The sequence below is a fragment of the Lithobates pipiens genome, unplaced genomic scaffold, assembly GCF_037356315.1.
Source record: "Lithobates pipiens isolate NorthernLeopardFrog02 unplaced genomic scaffold, aLitPip1_a1.2 Scaffold_13, whole genome shotgun sequence".
In the NCBI taxonomy this organism is placed as follows: Eukaryota; Metazoa; Chordata; class Amphibia; order Anura; family Ranidae; genus Lithobates; species Lithobates pipiens.
Genome location: NW_027507718.1, coordinates 34,470,628 through 34,476,627, shown reverse-complemented (window position 1 = coordinate 34,476,627; position 6,000 = coordinate 34,470,628). Strand labels below are relative to the sequence as shown.

Here is a 6,000-nt window from a genome sequence, read left to right as displayed (position 1 = left end):
TAGCTCAGGGGGTTTAGTACACGCCCCACACTATATAAGGCCGCCAGCGCGGCGGCCTTGTGTAGTATGTTGCCGCGTTCAGGGAGAGAGCAGGATAGGCAGGGACGGTGTGTTCTTTTCTTGTGAACCTAGCACTGTTAAAGTGGCTGTTGTGTGCCTCCAGCACAATATACACCTGAAGATACCCCCTATTGCTGGTGTTCTGTAATACAGGCATCTGCACCAGTTAAAGTGGGTGTTGTGTGCCTCCAGCACAATATACACCTGAAGCTACCCCTTATTGCTGCTGTTGTTCTGTTTCTGTAACACAGGCAGGCAGCTGCAGTAATTACAGTTGGTGTACTGTGTCATCTGCTCAGTGTGCACCTAAAGTTACTGACCCATCTCTCTGCAGGCCATTACTATGTCTGGAAGGCCAACAAGGAGAGGCAGACAGTCACCAGCCAATAAAAAAGGGCAAGCTGGCTCTCTGTCTAGAGACAACAGTGCTGGTCGTGGACGCGTTGCATCATCATGAGCACATGGCCATGGGACACGCTTGTCCTTATTTTCGGCAGCTGGACGTGTTGAGCCGCATCATTCCGAAGACTTGGTAGAGTGGATGACCAAGCCCTCCTCATCCTCTCTCACCCAGGCTCAGGGTACTAGCAAAGCAGCTGCCAACGCATCCTCTTCCCAATGTCATCAGTCACTCCTTCCCTAGACCCACCATGTCCTCCTGAGGAGTCCCCCGAACTGTTTGAGCACAGTGTTGGGTACATGCTCCAGGAGGATGCTCAGCGTTTTGAAGGCTCTGATGATGATACCCAGCTAGAGGAAGGCAGTAGCGTGAGCGCAGAGAGAGGAGATGCTCAAGAAGGACAGCAATCTGGCAGTCATGTTCCACCAGCTGTAGCATACTGCCAGGTTTGCTCCAGTGATGAAGAGGGGGGGGGATGATGAGGTCACTGACTCCACGTGGGTGCCTGATAGGAGAGAGGAGGAGGAAGAGGAGGAGGAGGCACATCTCCAATGAGGCAGGATGTCCTCCGGGGCCAGCTTAGGGGCAGCACACCGACTGAATCACACTGCAGAGCTCCACCTGTGCAGGGCGCTGCATCCGCATGTTATTCCAAAAGTTCTTTGAAGTGCATTAGATCGTACCACTGCTATCTGCAACATATGTCTCAAGCGTATCTCGCGTGGCCAAAACATCAGCCGCTTGGGCACCACATTCTTGACCAGACATATGTTGACCTGCCATGCAGCTCATTGGCAAGCCTACCTTAAAGACCCACACCAAAGAACAAAGCGAGGTCCTTGCTCCTCATCAGCTGGGATCTCCAACCCCACTAGACCTTCAGTCCTCTCTGAAACCTGCACTGAGAGGAATGAAGGTGTAGATTTAGGTGTGTCACAGCCAAGTACTTGCGGACACTCTGCTAGCAGTACACCGACATCCGATTGTACCAGGCAAATTACCCTGCGCCAGCTGCTGGACTGTCGAAAGAAGTTCACTACCAGCCATCCACATGCCCAGCAGTTGAATGCTAGCTTGGCTAAATTGCTAGCACTTCAGCTGCTGCCTTTTCAGTTGGTAGACTGGGCCCCCTTCCGTGAGTTGATACAATGTGCGGTCCCTCAGTGGCAGGTCCCCAAACGCCACTTTTTCTCACGGAAGGCGATTGCGGCTCTCTACTGGCATGTGGAAGGCAATGTCCATGCCTCGCTGGACAGGGCGGTCAGCGGTAAGGTGCATATTACCGCTGACTCATGGTCCAGCAGTCATGGACAGGGACATTACCTATCTTTCACGGCCCATTGGGTCACTCTTCTGGCAGCTGGGAAGGATGCAGGATAAGGTGCAGTAGTGTTGGAGGTTGTTCTGCCACCACGCCTCCAAAATGCTACTACTGGTTGTGACACACCTCTCTCCTCCACCCCCTCCTCTTCTTCTTACTCCGTGGCCTCTTCCAGTGCTTTGTCCTCGGAACCAGCGGTGCTCCGTAGGCATTCAAGGGGCTAGCAAGTACGCAGGCAAAAAGATGCCATGCCGTGCTTGCACTGGTTTGTTTGGGGGGACAGGAGCTACACTGATATTTTGTCAGCTCTGCAGGGGCAGGCCAAGAGGTGGTTGACGCCATGCCAGCTTAAGCCAGGAATGGTGGTTTACGACAATGGCACCAACCTCCTCTCCGCCCTCCAACTGGGACAACTGACCCATGTGCCCTGTGTGGCTCACGTCCTTAACCTGGTGGTGCAGCGGTTCTTGAGCAGGTAACCAGGCTTACAGGATGTCCTTAGGCAGGCCAGGAAAGTCTGTGTGCATTTCCGCCGATCATTTAATGCCAGTGCTCGGCTGGCTGAGCTCCAAAAGGAGTTGAATCTGCCCAAGAACCGCCTTATATGTGACATGCCCACCAGGTGGAACTCAATGTTGGCCATGCTTCAGCGGCTGCATACGCAGCAGAGGGCCATCAATGAGTACCTGTGCGACTACAGCACCAGGACAGGGTCAGGGGAGCTCAGTTTTTTTTTACCACGCCAGTGGGGCATAATGAGGGATGCATGCACTGTCGTGTCACCATTTGAGGAGGCCACGAGGATGGTGAGCATTGACAGTGCATGCATCAGTGACACTGTACCTCTTGTCCACCTGTTGGAGCTTACGCTGCATGGACTAATGGACAGGGCACTTGAGGCAGAACAGAGGCAGGAAGAGGAGGAATTCCTTGCCTCTCAAGGCCCCCTTTATCCAGACAGTGTTCCTGCTTTCCCACCCATTACACAGGAGGAGGAGGACTGTGTCAGCATGGCGATGGAGCCTGGCACTCAGTATCAGCAGTCTTTTAGGGATGATTTACAGTCCCAAGAAACCCGTGGACTTGTACATGGCTGGGAGGAGGTAGCTGCGGATCATGTTGTCCTTAGTAACCCAAAGGACTCCGGACCGCATGCCTCAGCTAACCTATGCTGCATGGCCTCCCTGATCCTGCAAAGCCTACGGAAGGATCCTTGTATTCTTCAGATCAAGGAGAGGGACTATTACTGGCTGGCCACTCTCCTTGATCCACGGTACAAGGGTAAGGTTGCAGACCTTATCTTGCCGTCGCAGAGGATGAGACATCTCTGGGATGCCTTGCAAAAAGGTCTGTGCAACGAGTTCCCAGAGACTGGGAGGTTACAGACTCCTGGTCCTGGACAACGTGTTGCTGAGGCTTTGGTCAGTCACAGAAGGAGTGGTGGAGAAGGTGGCCGTCTGACCGATGTGTTCAGACAATTTTTTAGTCCGCGGCCCCAAGGTATGATCGGTTCCAGCAACCATCGCCAGCGTTTGATTTAGATGGTGCAGGAATACCTAGGGGCAAGGTCAGACTTGGACACATTTCCCACCGAAAATCCTCTGGCTTACTGGATCTTGAGGATGGATCACTGGCCAGAGCCTGCACAGTATGCAATTGAGCTACTGGCCTGTCCTGCATCCAGCATTGTTTCGGAACGCACCCTCAGTGCTGCTGGAGGCTTTGTAGCGATCACAGGGTGCGTCTGTCCACCGACTCGGTTGATCGACTGACCTTCATAAAGATGAATCAGTCTTGGATCACCACCAGCTACCAAGCACCTGAAGCTGATGTAAACGAATAATTTTTTTTTAAATGTCACATCCTTTCAAGACTGTCTATGTTGATGCTGAGTGACTGTCCTGTTATGTTGACTGACTATCCTCTTCCTCCTCAATGATCCTGCTGATAGCTTGGAAGAACATTTTTGGTTCTGGGTGATGCCACCAGTGGCTAAGGCCCAATTTTTCACTCCCTGTTTAACAGGGGCGTGTAATTACAATTTTTGATGCAATGCTTTGCAGCAGGGCTCATTCCTGCACTCCAACTAGAGTATATGGGAGAGGTTGCAGTGTCGTGGTACCAGAACCAATATCTAAGGCCCCTGTTTAACAGGGGCATGTAATTACAATTCTTGATATTATATTTCACAGCAGGGCCCGTTCCTGCGTCCACCAAGAGTAACTGTGAGGACTTATAGTGTTGTGGCACCACCACCACAACCACAAAAGGCCCAATTTTTCTACCACTGTTCAACAATGGCATGTAATTACAATTCTTGATATAATCGTTCACAGCAGGGCACTCCTGCGCCCACCAAGAGTCACTTTGAGGGCTTACAGTGTTGTTGGAACACCAACACCTTAGGCCCACATTTCTTCAGAGCATATAGGGCAGGCCCCTACTTTCAAACATCCAACTTACAAATGTCTCCTACTTGCAAACGGAAGGAGACAACAGGAAGGGAGATGAAAAAAGACGGACTGCCCAAAAGATTATACAGGGGTAATAACCCTTCCCTATGTTTTCCAAAAAGCTGAAAATTTTATTTTTTGACTGGAGTTACACTTTAAAAATGTACCAGTTCAAAATTACAAACAGATTATACTTAACACAACAAACCTACACAGTCCCTGTCTTGTTTGCACTGCCTGTATACTGCTGTTCTGAGTATATAGGGCCTGGGGGCCCCACGCCTTTCCTTTTTTTAAATTTGGGTACAGGGTTCCCCTTAATATCCATACAAGACCCAAAGGGGCTGGTAATGGACAGGGAGGGCTACCCATGCCATTTTTTCCTCAATGATTTTCATCCGTATTGCCGGAACCAGACATGACATTAAAAATGTCATTTTGTGCAGGGGACTGTTCTAAACACGGGAAACACGTGCCACTTCACAGGCATACTATAGACATCCCCCAGGCATGATATTTAAAGGAATATTACACTTTTTTTTTCACTTTAATCGTCATTAAAATCAGTGCTCCCGAAAAAAACGTCCATTTAAAAAAAAAAAAATTGGCATTGATCCATGTCCCCTAGGGCAGGAGCCAGGTCCCCAAACCCTTTTTAGGACAATATCTTGCATATTAGCCATTAAAATTAGCACTTTCTATTTCGAACGTTCAAGTCCCATAGACTTCAATGGGGTTCTAAAGTTCGTACAAATTTTTGGTCGGTTCGAAAGTTCTGGTGCGAACTAAACCTGGGGGTGTTCGGCTCATCCCTAGTGTGTGTGCATTCAGAGATGGTATTCTGCATACCTTAGTTGTAATGAGTGGTTATTTGAGTTACTGTTGTCTTTCTATCATCTTAAACCAGTCTTCCCATTCTCCTCTGACATTTTCTTTGACACAACTGGAATATACACTGGAAATTTTCCCTTTTTCTGACAATTCTCTGTAAACCTTAAAAGACGGTTGTGCGTGAAAATCCCAGTAAATCAGCAGTTTTTTAAATACTCAGAGCAGCTCATCTGGCATCAACAACCGGTCACTTAATTCCCCGTTCTTCCCCATTCTGATGCTCATGTTTGAACATTAAGTGAACTGCACATCGTCTTTACCACGTCTAGATGCCTAAATGCATTGAGTTGCTGCCATGTGATTGGCCGATTAGCAATTTGTGTTACCAAGCAATTGAACAAGTATACCTAATAAAGTGGCCGGTGTGTGTATATGGTTATTAAATTACCAACAGACGAAAGTGTTGTCAATTTTATTCACGAGCTATACAATAACAAAAATACACAAGCATATAAACATATTAAAATCACACAAAAAAGACTTTTAGGTACAAACTGCAAAAAAAAAAAAAAAAAACTGAAAATAAGCGCTCATTATTATAATCCCCTACAATAAGTGCACAATGCGAGAACAGAACTTTTCCCAGAACAATGCTTACTCTATATTTACTGACTTATTATGGAGTAATGCTGTTGCATACACTGAGCTTCTTTCATGAAGTGACTGCACACTGGAAACATTTCATACCTTGCTCCTGGTAAACACAACACTGCCTGCTTTCTGCGTGGAGCACTGTGAGCAAAGCACGTGTTGAAGGAGGAAGCTTTTAGCAGCTGCACAGGAAGAAGCACAGTGTGTTTACAGCACATGATGTGCAGTGTGATATGTGAGCGGTGCAGACAGGAGTGATCACTCCAGGGTGATGTATGTTATGT

The 6,000-nt window shown here is 48.4% G+C and overlaps 1 protein-coding gene across 3 annotated transcripts in view; it reads left to right on the top strand.

Moving 5' to 3' along the window:
- Positions 1–5,825: 5,825 nt before the first annotated feature.
- LOC143974022 (zinc-regulated GTPase metalloprotein activator 1-like) overlaps positions 5,826–6,000 on the top strand; it is a 100,150-nt gene continuing 99,975 nt past the window's right edge. For 2 of the 3 annotated variants that reach the window (XM_077474994.1, XM_077474996.1), the window contains exon 1: positions 5,826–5,989. The gene's annotated coding sequence lies outside the window, so the exon portion shown is untranslated. The remainder of the gene's footprint in view (positions 5,990–6,000) is intronic. The other variant, XM_077474995.1, reaches the window with a different exon arrangement.